Raw genomic sequence first — 16557 nt, forward strand, 5'->3', positions numbered from 1 at the left:
GGCTTGCAAGGAGTGTTGCACGTCTCTTACACTCCGTGCAAGCCTTCGTGAATCCTGCCCATAGATATTTAAATAAAACTGAAAACAGAAAGGAATTTCCTAACATTTAGCATTTTAAGACCAACAGATTGTAAAGTAAGTCTTCACTATCACTCCATCACTCTCTCTCAGATCAGTGGTCTTTTAAACAAATTAAGTTTGGTTAATAACAGTTTTAAAGATTTTAAATAATATCTTGTTGGTCATTAGTGATGCAGTCTTTATATGCTGTTCTTTCCAGCAGAGCTAGATCATGATCAAATGTGGCCCTAGGCAGGGTAATAGATTACCCCCCCCAGACCAGCCCCCTCCTGCAGCAGCCCCTTCCCAGCCTTTCCAGTGTTCTATTAGTTTGCTATTTCTCCACATTTACCATAAACACTCTTCAAACCTATCAGTGTGCATACTGTTTTCTTATTTACTACTTGCAATTATTACAGATATTTAAATAAAATAGCACAAACACTGATATCCATTTGCTAAACAAACAACACAGTCTCACAATGAAAACAGACATAGTATGAGCAGTAAACTTTTCTGCCATTAAACTGGCATTCATTGAAATGGAATTAAAAACACATTCACATAAAATGTATCTGGCCAATGGAGCATTAAGTTTACATTTGGGCTGTTTTCAAACCATAGGCTCCATGCACACATTTTTAGGACCATACATACATGCATGTGTCCTTTGATTCACCTTCCTGATTGTATTAAATTAAAATCCTTGTATAACATTGCACCACTTGTTAAGAGTGTGGTTTAAATTTGTTGTTTTAAACATTTTTCCAGAAAATAGTGAAACAAAATGAATGACCAAATAATGACAAACCTGCCTATTTCAGAACATTTCAACTATAAAAGACCCCTCACAATTTTGTCATTATAATTCACCAGTATCAGCCAATAAGCCCAATCTCTGCAGAAGTAAAAGTCATTCAAATAATTCCACAGAAAAGAGATTTGTAACTAATGAAGAGGCTGCTATTGGCAAACAACTTTACATTTTAGGGTTTCATCTACAAATTCAGTGCCCACTGCCCTTGAAGAATTAATTGCCTAGGTTACGTGAAAAAATGGTAAGTTGGTAATATTGCAATACAGAATAAGAAACTGACAAGTTCATAGTTACTAGGCCTATCATACAAAGGAGGATGCATTCAGAAATGCAGAACCCCCATCTCCCTTTAAAATACACCAAATCATCAGCAATCAAAAGGGCATTGCAATATCAGCACTCCATCTACATGGTGCGGGAGTAGAATCCACAGCCTTCTGCATGTATATGTCATTATTTACAGACTTCAATCCTCTGTGATTTGCCAGAAAACCAGACATTTTATGAGAAATAGACCAAAATTATGAGGCTAAATCTGTACATTTCAGAGGTATATTAAACACACACACACACACACACACACTTCTCCTTTCTCTCTGCTCTCACATGGCAATATACAAACATACAAACACCTACTCTCTCATACAGCAATACACACACTATCTCTCATATGAACAAAATGATTAGTTTAAACTACATACACACATACACATGCATACATATAAAAACACATTTTCTGTCTTATACAGAAAAAAACAGAAGTGCATGCATACACTTATCATCTCTATAAATGGAACGACTAGTTTAAATTCCATGAGCAAGTGCAAAATGGGTTTACATCCGCACTGGCAGGCATGCGATGCATGCATGGTCCTCCTTAATGGAGAAGACACCACCACTGCGGTTATAAGAAGCATTTTTGTTTTTTATGTTGAAGCCTCCTGTCCAGAGAGGGCCCCCATAGCCATGGGGCCCTAGGCAACTGCCTATGTCACCTAGCGCTGGATCTGGCTATGTTTTATAGTAAAACAGATAGTGAAGCTATGTGAAGCTTATTGATTTAGGTCTCAAATTTAATATTTGTATTTTCTTAGAAGTAGTCTTGAATGTCAATGTTTTTATTTTTGCCGGACTTTTTATCAGCATTTGAAAGATATTGCCACATGGTAAGTTAACTATGAGCACATTTTATGCTATCACTATATTTATACTGAAACTAACGTTTAATTCTGATGTTACAAATGTCTTATAGAAAATTAAGTTCTAGAATGATATTGATTTATTCACCAGCTGAACTTATGTTTGGAATAGATTATATGTTTTTCAGATTCATAGGTAATTCTGATTCTGTTTCCCTTTTAAATGTTGACATTTATAGGAATAAGTGTCAATTTAATAACAAATGATTTAAAAAAAAAATTCAGCAATAAGCAACACTCCTTCATGATAATATTTTTAGTCACTTAACTTTTAATACTCTTGTAACCTCACAAATGGCTGGACTACTAAACAAAGTATTGATCATTAAGCTTTTGAATCTACTTTATGTGGTTAATGTGCAGTAGCCATTTTGGATTCAGATACGCCCCTATCATGGTGCTGCAACATCAAGATGTGCAGCACCATGGTGGGCTGCTGCTGCCTTTGTGGGTGTGCTAGATGTAATGACACAATCTGGGAGAGAGGAATAAGCTAATTAACCATCTGCTCTTCCTCAGAACCACCTGCAGAAAGCCATTTACACAGCTGAGCAATTCTGAGAATTGCCCGGCTTTGTAATTTAACATGGCCAGTCTTGGTCACTCTTGTTAATGACCACGGTCAAAAGCTCATCTTTCTCCATCTCAGTAGAGGTAAGTATCAGGGAGTTTAGCAGACAGGTATGGTTGGGGTGTATGTGCATGTGTATATGTATGTGAGGGGCTGCATGTGTAAGTGTATGTCTGTGTGTCTGCCTGAGGATTCATGGGTTAGGGTGATTAGTGAAGGTGTAGGTTAGGTGTGTGTGTGTGTGTGTGTGTGTGTGTGTGTGTGTGTGTGTGTGTGTGTGTGTGTGTGTGTGTGTGTTTTGTCACTCTCGTATGTTGTGTGTTTGTGTGGAATGAATGTGTGAATGTGTACTGGAGATAAGGGTGGGGGCTGTCATACCCACACACAGCCCTGGACTAACAAAGAACTCTTATAACATTGTTGGGGGAGTGACACTAATTACCATAATTAATATCGACATTATGCCTTAAAGACACTTAACATAGATGAGGAAAGGGGAGGAACGCTGGTTACCATGGATCTCTCTTTAATATGACATGGGTCAAGGAAGCTAGACAGCAGGGATACTTCTTTAATATGATGTGAGTCAAGGGGAGCACTAGACATATTCAACATATAGTGTGCCCTAAAGGTACATATTAAAAAAATAGTAAGACAGTATAGGTCTGGTGACCACTAGACATCATGGATATTATCAATTGTGTGCCTTAAATCCATTAAAAAGATTCAAACCATGCACTTTCCCACCTTTCACCCCCTGATGTAGATATGTATCCTCTGTGTCACCACTAAGCACCAGGAAAAGCTAGGGAATAACAGTTAAATCTTAAAAAATAAAGAAATTAAATCACAAAGTGAGGAGGCTTTGAACAACTGTACCCCTAATACAGGAAACAACAGTTTTAATTCACTACAGTAACTGAAAAGTTAGTGTAGAAAGTATTTTTACAACATAAACATCCTGATAGTCTCCAGCACAGTTTGCCATGGTGGTGCAGCTGTTAGCATCACAGCAAGATGTTCTCTGGTTTGATTCTCAGCTGGAGTGCCTTCTGTGTGGAGTCTGCATGTCCTTCCTGTGGTCTATTGAGTTTTAAAGACATGCAAGTAGGTGTGAGTGTGTGTGTGTGTACCTTCTGTGAAGGTTGAGCATGAGACTGGCATCTCGACATGATATAAACACCACTGCCAATCAATCTGTGGACCAGTGATCCGCTGTGGCGACCCCTAACAGCAGAAGCCGAAAGGCATTGCTTACTAATAATCTCAAGCATTGCTTCAGGCCAGCAGTTGATTATGAATTACAAGGGAAAGGGGCAGGAGTACATTTCTGCATACCTCTCAACCTCATAGGGTAAGACATCATGTATGTACTGAGCATGGGACAGGAAATGAAGGGCGGAGTGCCTCACTGATGCATGGGCTACCAGTGTTAATTCCCACAGGAGAGTGCTGATCTGCTCTCTTGGTACTTATCAGTAATTTGGAGACATGCAGATTATCCATTAATGAGGGATTTTCTCACTGTGGCTAATAAGTCTCTGAATAGCAAATCTGTGCATCATAGAAACTGGACCTTTTTACCACAGCCCTTACTGAGAGTTGGGGATCTTTCTGAATTCTTACGAATGCTCTGCAAAGCAAAAACACATTTGTCCAGTTTAAAAAAAAAAACAATGGTAGTAGGATGCCAAATTCTGTCACTTTAGATTTCAGTAGATCTTGAAGTTATGTTTTAAAGTATATTTTTGACAATAAGTATGATTAAAATCCTTATATTTACAAATATGGGCATTTTATTGCACACCTTTGAAACTGCAGTCATTCCCTCAACATCTAAATTTGATTATAAAAGCAGTGAACACTCAAAAGAGTTGCATAAAAATGACAATAATATTTCAAAGACTTGAATATATAAGAAATTAATTTTAAATGTCACATGCTGTATAACATTTGTTCTTAAATTTTAGAGCACAATAGGTTTGTTCATTCCATTAGTAAGAGAGAATATTACTTACAATATTGTATTAATGTCCAGTATTTCAAATGTAGTTTATTTGACCAAGTGTACACAAATGTTATGCTTTCTAAAAAGGGAAATACAAGAAAGTTGAAAAAATTAATTCAGTAAAATATAAAGAGTACAAATCATATGAATATGGATAATATTCTTTTTTAAATATTTAGCTGCAATGAATAATCATCTTTGCGCATATTTTTCAGTGAAGATGAAAGAAGAAACCTTTACTTACTTATTGTGTGATTAATGCTATACTAAAACAGTGATGTAGAAATACTCTTAGTACTGAATTCAGAATAGTTATACTGTTAAGGAAGGATTTCTTAGTATTTCCCGACAACCCTACCACAGTGCTTTTACATAAAGATGTGAAGTACCATGGATGACTGTCTCCACAACCATACTGGATGCTAATAAGGCATTCCTTCTGAGGGAGAAACATATACTAATTAGCAATGTATTCTAGTGAAAGTTCCCTGTTAGGGGAAGCTCTTTTTGTATGATAATGAGTTATAACAATGGGTTATTGTTAAGAACAGGTGTAGATTTAAGGTTAGGGTGTGCACACATGAATAACAATCATCACGGGGAAAACCCACTTACTTTCCCTCACTGAATCTATGCAACCTTGGATTAAGAATATTTAGAGGCTGGGACTATGTGAGCATGTTGCAACACTGGAGAACAAGGGAGGGGGAATTGTCTCCTTAAAAAAAATGTATTTTATGTATGAAACTTTGGGATTCTCATTGCTTTGAGTCTGTGACATCATAAAGATTTTGTTATTTTTATTCTGATTAATCTCAAGCCAGGTGAAAGAACACAGTTAATTAAACTATATCTGTTAATATCATATCATGCCTACAAGAACACTGTTGTGACTGACAGCTATGGCAACTAAAGCAGTGTTAAGCCTGAAAGTCAGTTATGTGGATTCATTACTGATGCCATTTGTTACTGACAACTGTAAGAGTTTGTTTGCTCTTAAGTACTGGGGAAAGAATTTTAGTAGCATCAAAAATGGCCAGTACAAACAGTAAATATAGGCCACCTGCAGGAGGTCAGAGTGAGAAATGCATGTTTTTAGGACAGTGACTCCCCTATCTCAACCAACTGTTTGGTAGGGAAAGTTCAACTTAAAGTGAGGTAGTCACTATTATATGGTCACAGTAATTCCATGTAGTGCACAGCAGTGCCAGAGGAAGTGGTCTAACCATTTGCATATTGGGTCACAGAGGGTCTTAAGGGACTTTGTTGGATGAAAGTAAAGCTATAATGAATGAATGAATTATCTTCAAATTTGGGAAGAAAACGCATTAATAAATGAAGTATGGTACTTCAGCTTGATCAAAGCAGATAGTGTAATGTAATGTATTTCAAGTGTTTGTAGCACTGTGGCAAAATACAGAAAGTTAAGTCTTTAAAGTATAAACTGCTTACTATTCTGGTCATCATATATATTTGAATATTCAGTAATTGATTGCACATGCATATAAGAATAACAAACAGAAGATTCAATCCCACATACTTAAAATTTATGAAGTACCCTCAGTTTCTTAACTGAATCCAGATAGTTGAAATTTTTATTCCCTTTCCATTGTAGAAATTGTGGCTTGATTCTGACTGATGAGGTCATAACAGGAGATATGAGAAAATAGTAACTATGGAGAATATTTATAGATGGTTAAGGGCAAGCTGTTAAATGCATAGAGTTTATTAGCAAAATATGCAATAATTAGGGGGACTGACAAATGCTGGGGTCGGAGTGAGTGAAATTCAAGAAAAGATGCTATTAGTATTATTTAAACATTTTAAGTAATTCAGATTATCAAAAGAATGCATTTAGCTTTTACCGAGGTCTAATTCAAAGTTATATGCATCAACAAATGAGTTTTCTTTTGTGCAACTATTGATCATACTGAGGTGACCCGCTAATCTACTGGCACAGATTCTAACTATATAGAACCAAGCCATGGTCCTGCAAATATCCCCACACCTGTCCAGGTCCTCTCCAGAAAATGAGATAGACCATCCTCTCTAGATAAATTTGCTTCCATCAGCACTACTGCATATAAAGATAAGAGCAGCTAACTCTGTCTGTACCTACTTTAATTCATTGATCCCTAGTATACTATTGCCACTATACCTGCTCCTGATATGTCACTGTGTTACATGTAAAGAAGAAATATTAAATGACATATTATTTCCAAGTGTGCTATACTCCATCTGCGCACCTTGATGTGGGAGATATGCCAGCACTCTCTGGATTTTCAGATATGTTTCTAAAGCAGCATGATCTCAGAGAAGGTATATAGATTCCCTTTCTCTCTGAGATGGTCTTTCTTCAGGCCTAGTATCTTTAGAGATAATGGTGTGGAATAGGGCCTCCACATTGGAAGTATAAGGGTAAAAATATTGCTTTTATTAAAAAAAATCTATTGTTCCTGTTTATACTGCTTGATTAGTGAAGTTTTTTTTAAGGCAAATGAGAGTTGTTTGAATACTGGTACATTACAGTAGAACCATCTGTCAATACTTTTCAACCTCCCACACAAGATCCAACTCCTTCTCATCAGTAGGGTGTCATTCTGTGCCCCAGGCAGTTAGCCCAATCCATCCCACTCCTTATTGCTACTTGATTATCAATGGTTCTGCCCCCCCCCCCCCCACACACACACACACCCTTCACCTTCTCTGGGCCTACAAAGCAGTTCCACATAACTTTGACAACCTAAGCCTGGACTTGCAAAATGGGTCATCTGGCTAATATTCATACTATGTCAAAAGTGAAACTAAGGCCTGGCTCCAGGAGGGGGTCTGTGTCAATGGGTGAGATCATCTGATTCTTTAACTGGACCATCATGTGGCTCCTACTTTGGGTTGCTGTTTGTCTGGTTCCTTCATTCAGGTCAGTTTGTAAGTGACACTCTTCCAGGAGTTTAAATCTCCATACAACACAGCTGTTATGATAACAGTGACATATAAACCATTCATCATAACAAGGTTATGATACCTAGAAAACATCTATTACATAAAAGTTATATTACTACATGGTAATAAATATAAATTTATAACAAATTCTGTACACTTTCTGTCAGAGCACCAGTAAGGTTTTACAGTCTGGATTACAGGTGGATGTTATTTACATACATGATAGAAAAACATTTAACTGTGTAAATCATACAATGCTAATTAACTTGCTTATTCATTGAAAATCAACAATTTGTTAACAAAACAGGTCAGAGCTTGGTTTCAAGGTGAGACTTTGATAATTAAAAAATATGAATATCTGTGTGTGTGTGTGTGTGTGTGTGTGTGTGTGTGTGTGTGTGTGTGTGTGTGTGTGTGTGTGTGTTATGGATTTATATTATAACATCAATTTTTCAGAAAGTTGAAATTCATATGGTTGAGACCATATGACTTAAGTTTGTGAAAACTCGAAATTAAAAATAAAAATAACAAATCCGCATTTGTATATGTAAAATATGTATAATATAAATCCACAAACTCACACACACAAACTCACACACAAACTCACACACAAACACACACACACACACACACACACACACACACACACACACACACACACACACACACACACACACAAACACATTTTTCAATAGTTCCCTCACCACCTCACCAACCATCAAGCCTTCCCAATAGCTGTATAAATGATCAGCTTGACTTCCATAAGGTGAAAACTTTATGGCCCATTCATTTACCCAAGGGGGTGAGAGAGAGAGAGAGAGAGACGAGATGAACTAGAAGTGATGTCACCATCTATGCAGGGTCCATTTTTTTCTCTTTTATGACTCTAACTTCCCATGCATAACTTATGATCTTGTTCTGAGTAGATGTGCAGTAAGTGTAACATGGGACTGTCACTCATTTACTTGAGTGAAGTAATCCTCCAAAAGGCCCTGCCTCCTGGAATAAGAATATTGTGCACATTCCCTGGTCTCCATTGGGAAAATCTGTGTACATTGTGTGCATTGAACATGTGCTACCCCCTCCAGCAGGAAGAATGAAGTAGACAGAGTTCCTCCCATCTATCCCTTCCTGGGTAGCTGCAATAGGTACCTGAGCTGGTACTCAAGCTCAGGTCACATGGTTCATATTCAGGGCTTTACTACTCTATGCCAACAGAGCTGGCTAAAAAAGGACAGATGAAAATATTAAAACTTGTGGCTCAGTTTTGGGTCTCTTTTATATTTTCAATTTATACTTTAGAATTACTGAGTAATATGACAGTTTTTTTGCTTGAAAATGTAAATGACACAAAGACCTCAAAAATATTGCAAATATGAAATATTCAGTGTTACCATGAAATAAACTGGAGAAAATTGGTCTGTGGTCTGAGGAAAAATAATTTGAAAATGAATAAGATAAAGCCAAAGACTCATCTTTTGCATGAGTTTATCTCAAAACCACATATAGCATAGTAGATACAAAATTTAAATAAAAAAATCTTTATCTACAGAGATTTAGTAATGTAAGTAGATGACAAATCATCTTTCGATGCTCATGCTGATTTGATTTACTTACAAGCAGCAAAAAAGTGTGTGTTACATTGCACAGTTCATCGTCTTCAGTTCATAGGGGTTTTAAGTGCAATCAAGTTATCCATTTGTGAAAGTTAAAGTAGAAATAGTTATTACTGTGTATAATCCATGTTTCCAGAAACTTTTTTAACAGAAATGAAAGTGTAAGATGCCACTTAATCAAAATGTCTACACATTAAAATGTTAATTATTAAAAATAGATTAAATAAATCAAAATAAAATAAAAATAAAACAGTAGTTTTAACCTATTTACATTACAATCCGGGAAGCCTGCAACAGTTTTAGAGGCAATTTGATTAGACACCTGAAGTCATATTATGAGAATAACAGATGTCTTAAATGAAGTTACTTTGTAGAATAGTTTGCCTAATTCAGTCAAGCAAGGAGTACAAAAATACTGTAGCTCATAGAACACCACTACTACGTTCCAATAGTGACCCCCACAGAACAGCATCTGATCCATTTTTCATGACTTTAATTGTTGTTATGCATTGTTCTTTTACTCAGACAGACACATGCACACACACAAACACATACATGTAAAATTAAGTCTTTAACAGTTTTACAAGACATTCATTCATCAGATGGATTATTTGCTTCTGCCTACTGACAGTGTAGCTGCACAAAATGTTTTATGGCTTTCATAGGTGTAAAATGACACCCTATTGAAATGTCTGGACTTGCAATGTCAATTCCCAAAAACCTAAAAAAAAAAAAAAGACTGAAAATATGAAAAAAGAGCGAACATCGTGAACATCGCTCTTCTCCTTTAAACTTGTTTCTAACACAGTGGCAATCTCCCATACCCACAAAGTTGGGGACAAACCCTCCAAAATTATATATTCCAATTCCAAGATCACCATTCCTCTGAGGAAAAGGGAATATTATGAAAAGTGGCAAAGTGAGATTATATATAGTTTAGATTTTGGACATTTCAAATAGTTGCCCTGAAAAATACTTCATGCTCCCCCCCTACGTTTCTTTCTTTTTTTTTTTTTTTTTTTTTTTTGCAACTTGCAATTTGTAGAGCAGGTATACCATTATGTATTAACAAAAATAATTATGGGTCAGTCTCTTAGAACATAACCACTTATAATATATTCTTGATATGTATGTCAGTATTTGCCTGTGGAGCTTTGCTTTGCTGTACTCTAAAGGCAATTTTTTTGACATTTATGTCTCAAAGATGGGTGAACCAGCACATAGGCAAACCCAATGATACACCAGCTGAGTCCAAAATGAGAAAAGAAATCACTGGAAATCAGGGTAGAGTGAGCTAAAATCCTTTAATAATTCCAAACAATTTTCCAGGTACAAAGAGTGAACTAAGTCCTTTAATGATTCCAAGCAATTTCTAGGTACACAACAATTATTAAAGGATTTTAGCTCCCTCTTCCCTGGTTTCCAGTAATTTCTTTTTTCATTATCAGAAACTTGATCAGAATCTTCTGTATCGTTACATTTTTTATTGAATTAATTTTTTTGACGTATGGTTTGTAGTAATTTGAGTTCTTTTTGCAGAAAGAATGAAAAAGATTACTATTGTCATGTCTAAAATACTTAAATTATGTTAATAGTTCAGTAGAAAGGTGATAAAAGAGAAAGGAACAGAACTATGAGCATTTTCAGCTTGATGAAGGTGATACTGGAGCTGTTTGCAAATGGTAGGAGACAGAATGATGGGACAAACATGAACCCTGAGTTTGGTTTGGACAGATGTGAGTGAATATAATAAGTGGAAGAGTGGTGAGGAAGGAATAGTTGATAAGTAAGGATGGCTTGAGTAGATAAGACCCGATTCAAAATGGAGGCATTCAGGTAATTCAAAATGAAGGAATTGAGAAAGCTGATAGGCTGAAGAAGGTAAGCCAAAGAAGAGGAAATTAAGGATTATGTAAGTTAAAGCCTATAAAAGCTTATGGAGGGAAGAATCAAAACAGGAAGGCTTGTTCAGGTGACAGAGAGGGAGAGAGAAAGAGAAGGAAAGGCTTAACCTCTCAGAAGCAGGCTATTAGTATTTATTTGAATGTAACACCATGCCAATAAATAATGTACCAATGAGAAAGATTAAACATTTCAAATAAGATAAGTAAAAAGCAGCACAAGCATGGCAAGAGGAATAATGACATATTTTTAAAGCCAACAGGATCTGTCTAGTTTGAAGTAGAAGATTAACAGCTAAGATATACTGTTATTTAAAAAAGAAAGATGCATCCACAGCATTTGCTTAAGGACACATTTTCATGCATCTGAGCAATATAAAACAGATTGGAAAAAATTGTGCTCAGTAATACAATAATTTCAACCCATCAACAGCATTCAGTCAAATGATTATACGGGATGTGGATTTTATTTATTTTTTTATTTATTTATTATTTGTTGACTGGGTAAGTGGACTGGTGTATTGACCGTTTTCAATAATAACCTGGGCAGAAATAGCAGAAAATACATCACAGTCTTTCAATCAACAATATTACGTAGAAAATGAGTACATAACAAAATTCAAAAAATATAGTAAGATTGAATGCAGAGTAAAATTAAAAGATCCAGTCAGAATGCATTGAAATAAGATGTATACAAAATGGAAGCTGAGATGAGCATAAAATGCATAAACTCTTAAATGCATGTGAAATATGCCACATTAAAAGGTTGAGAAAGTTTATTAAATGTATTCTAGTATTTATGATATGAGATGAATGATACATGCTTAACCACTGACATGGTATTACTCGCAGGTTGATTCAGTAAAGAGATGCTATTTAAGTGCAACTTTGAAGCTTTTATACTGCACATAAAGTATCTGTCTCTTTCTATATATGTGTACAGATATATATATATATATATATATATATATATATATATATATATATATATAATTATATATTTATATAAAACTGAGGGTGATGCTACTCATTGCTAGAAGTCTAAATCTCAAAGTGGACTCACTCGAGGCACTCCTTAAAATGGAGAACATCGATATCTGTGCAGTGACTGAGACCTGGTTCAAGGTTCCAGAGAGCACCCCTGCACTACCAGGCTATAACTCATACCACACTTTTAGGCCATGCAACCTGGACCAGAACACCAAAGGCGGAGGGGTGTCCATGTTCATTAAGGATATCCACATCTCCAGGCTAGTTGCTCAGCATAATGCAGCCGAGGTTATCCAAGTGCAACTAACTCAGGGCAAAACTGCAATCCAAATTGTAGCTTGCTACAGATCACCCACCATGCCCCAGGATTCCCACTCCTCTTTTCTTGATGAACTTGAAAATATTAGGGTTCAACCAAACACCCTAATAATGGGCAATTTCAACTACCCCACCATTAACTGGGAAAACTACTCATGTACCAACTCCTTCGCTCGACTCTTTCTGGAATTCATAAACTCCAATGCCCTGGATCAACTTATCCACACCCCCACCAGGGCAACAGTATCCTAGATTTAGTCATTACCAACATGAGTGACTGGTGTCCACACCTGAAGTCAACGCCTCATTGGTCCGATCCGACCATAAGCTAATTACCCTAGATATTCACATCCTGCCCCCATGCCCCATTAAGGAAACCATGGTAAAAAATTTCTCCAAAGCCAACTTCATACTTCTTAAGACAGAAGTGGTGAACTTCATGACACCCATGCAGATGGACAATACAGTTACGAGTACTGAATCCTACACAATTGCACTTTATAAGCACTTACAAGAGTGCATGGATCGTGCTATCCCAAACAGAACCAAGACGCTATCCTCCAAAAAAAGGAAGTCAATCTGGTGGTCCCCTGCCATAAACAAACTGTACAACAGAAGGAAGAAACTTTTGCAAAAGAGAGTAAAATCCCATGAGTGGAGGAGCTCCCTGTTCAGCCTCAGTAAGAAGCTGCAATCCCTGATAAAATCCTCCAAAGCTAGTTACAAAAACAAAATCACCACTGATTCTAAAGACAACCACAAAGCATTCTATAGCTATGTTAAGAATCTCAATGGCAACACTCAGATCTGCTCTGACTTACAGCACAATGGCACTAAATATACAGAGCCAACTGATATTGCCACATCCTGGCAGATAGGTTCAGTGCTAACTTTACCCCCTCTCACCCCCTAAAGAGCCCATCTCTATACTGGAAGAATGCAAAGTTCCTGTAATCACGGCTGCATAGGTAGAAACCACACTCTCCAAAGCCAAGAACACAGCATCCATGGGACCAGACAACATCCCAGGCTGCGTTCTACATGAACTACAGAATGAACTGGCACCCCACCTAAGTACCATGTTCAATCATAGCCTCACCTCAGACTTTGTGCCTGCTGAATGGCGCACAGCGACGGTTATCCCACTCCACAAGGGGGGAGCCACCATGGACCCTGAAAACTACTGTGCCATTAGCCTGATGAGCCTGGTCTGCAAGGACATGGAATGTATCATCATGAAACTTATAAACAAAGACATTGGTAGTCTCCAAACTCTGGACCCCAACCAGTTCAGGTTTGTAAAAGGCAGATCATGTCTTCTAAACCTGATAGACTTCTTTGAAGCAGTCACCAACGTCGTAGACAAGGGCAAGGTGGTTCGCACAGCCTAGCAAGATCTTGCCAAGGCTTTTGATACCATCCCCCACTCTGGAATTATAGATAAACTCACTAAACTAGGTATAAATCCCTATGTCACAAGATGGATTGGCAACTGGCTCACTGACAGTACCCACACTGTGAAAGTAGCAGACTCCAAATACGACTTCAGGCCAGTGACAAGTGGAGTACCACAGGGTTCAGTCCTGGGTCCAATCCTGTTTGGTATCTACTTCTCGGAAGTACAGGCTAACACAGAAGGTCTTTGGCTAATGAAGTTCACAGATGACTGCAAACTAGGAGCCATAATTGAAACTCCTAACGATGTGGACATCCTACAAAAGGGCCTCACTGAGACAGATTCCTGGTGTCAAAGCCATGGCCTCAAGCTCAATGCCAAAAAGTGCATTGTCATCCCCTTTGGTAAAAACTCTGTGTCCATGAACTACAACATAGGCGGTAGTATACTTAACACTGAAAGTGTGATAAGAGACCTTGGGACACAGGTGGACAGTAGTCTCTCCTTTGATAATCACATTGCCACAGCAGTCAAGAAATCCTTCTACGTGGCACACCTCATCACAAAAAGTTTCTCATCCAGAAAAAAAGAGGTCATTGTTCCCCTCTACTCATCGCTCATTAGACCCATTATAAAGTACAACGGCCCTTTTGGTATGTACCTCACAAGACATCTACAACAACTGGAAAGGCCACAGAAATACCTCACAAAGAGGATTACCGGCCTCAAACAGATGCCCTACGCAGACCGTCTCAAAAAATCTCCAGCTTTACTCCGTTGCATATCACCTACTCAGAGGTGATCTCTGCAAAACATACAAAGCTATGTCAAACCCAGAGGTGTTAGACATGCTCCACTTAAAGAAATCCCAATCCCTCTGAGCTACATGCTCTAGGGACCTAAACCTTGTCACCACAATAAACAGAACATGCCAGAGGAATAGATTCCTGTCCCAGAGACTTCCCATACTCTGGATTAAACTACCTATGTATATCAAACAAAGCTCCTCATTAGCACTCTTCAAGAAAAATCTTGATGATTGGATAGGAAATAGGAAATTCACCCCGGGGATCACCTCTGTGGCTCTGCTTGACAGTGGCACAGGAAAATAATTTTCTTGGGTGGCAAAAGCCAGGGTACCTTTTTGGCTGGGCTTGCATAGGCCCCAGGGCCGATAGCCTAGTACCTACTTATGAACCGATGAACTGATGAACCTATATATATATATATATATATATATATATATATATATATATATATAGGCTGAACTTCATATGTTCAAGACCATGTGATCGACTTTCCAAAAAGTTAAAGAATTTAAATGGAGATCACGGTACAGTGGGGATTAGAGATTTTACCCCTTTTCCCCACTATAGTGCAATCTCTGAGTTAGTATATATAATATGTAGGGGGTGTACCCCCATTCAAAAACATAGATTTCTGTTATTTTCTGGCATTTCACTTTCCATTAAGTCGATCATGTGGTCTTGAACACATGACGTTTGACTTTTAATAGAGTCGGTCTTCTGAATGGGATATATATACATATATATATATATATATATATATATATATATATATATATATATATATATATATGTATATACACACACACACACACACACACACACACACATTTTTATTTATGGATCTATTTAAATTACTCAGATGCTTCTTTTACCAACATGCATAATGTTAAATCAAATTGATAGACAGTCCCCAGGATTCATGAAGCACGGCACAAGAATTGTGTTTGCCTTGCACCGAGCATGCAGCATAGAGATGGTGCAGCAGCACCATATGCACATTAATGAAAGTGTGATGCCGCATCGTCCACGTGCACAGGAAATGTACCCCAGTGTTGGGGGCATGTTTAAGTACTGCATGGAGGCATGAACATGTCCGCTACAGTTGCACAACCTGAAATGCTGACTAGTACAGCCTGCCTCTAATAGTAATCAGCCCTGTCAGTGGCTTTGGATACTGAAATGTATGCAAAGCATACAAGAGAGTTCTGCAAACACCAAAATAAAATCACAGGAGTAAACACGCAAGCTGAATGTGGAGCCCCTGTCCCTAGAACTACATTTAAAACCCTGTGTCTGTATTTCATTGTTTTGTTCATTGTTATACCAAGTGGAAGTGAAACACAGTGTGTTTGTGCCACTGCCCTTTGCTAAGTCTAGCCCAATGGTTAGAGCATTCACTTAATAGCTGCTCATCCGCGGTCTGAGTCGTCCTTGTCTGGATGGCCCAAAAATGAATGGATATAACCTGCGACAACCTACCATGTCATGAAAGATAAGTATTTGCGTGTACCTATGTGCGTGAAGTACAGCATGTGGAAGACCAAATATGCTAGGGTTTGCCTCACAACCATAATGATATCAGAGATATGTAGAGTAGGTAATGTGTACTGCTGTCTGTGCCATGGGCCAACAACCAGAGAAGGGATGGATGGTGTGTATGTGGATTTTGTGGGTGGGGGGGTGATGAGTAATGTAATAATTCACCAAGGGGATACTGGGTCGGATGTACAATAGGAGAACTGGAGGTGTACAAGGGAGCAGTGGGAGAATCTGAAAGGAAACTAAAGAACATACATTCACATCCCCAATATACCCTGTCAGGTCATATTGCAGAACACAATCCCACAAACTTATGAACATTAAAATGTACGATACACATGTACAGAAATGGTACCAGCTCACATCACATAATGGGTTGGCCTGAACTGA

The sequence above is a fragment of the Protopterus annectens genome, chromosome 2.part0, assembly GCF_019279795.1.
Source record: "Protopterus annectens isolate FY-2018-M chromosome 2.part0, PAN1.0, whole genome shotgun sequence".
Taxonomy (NCBI): domain Eukaryota; kingdom Metazoa; phylum Chordata; order Ceratodontiformes; family Protopteridae; genus Protopterus; species Protopterus annectens.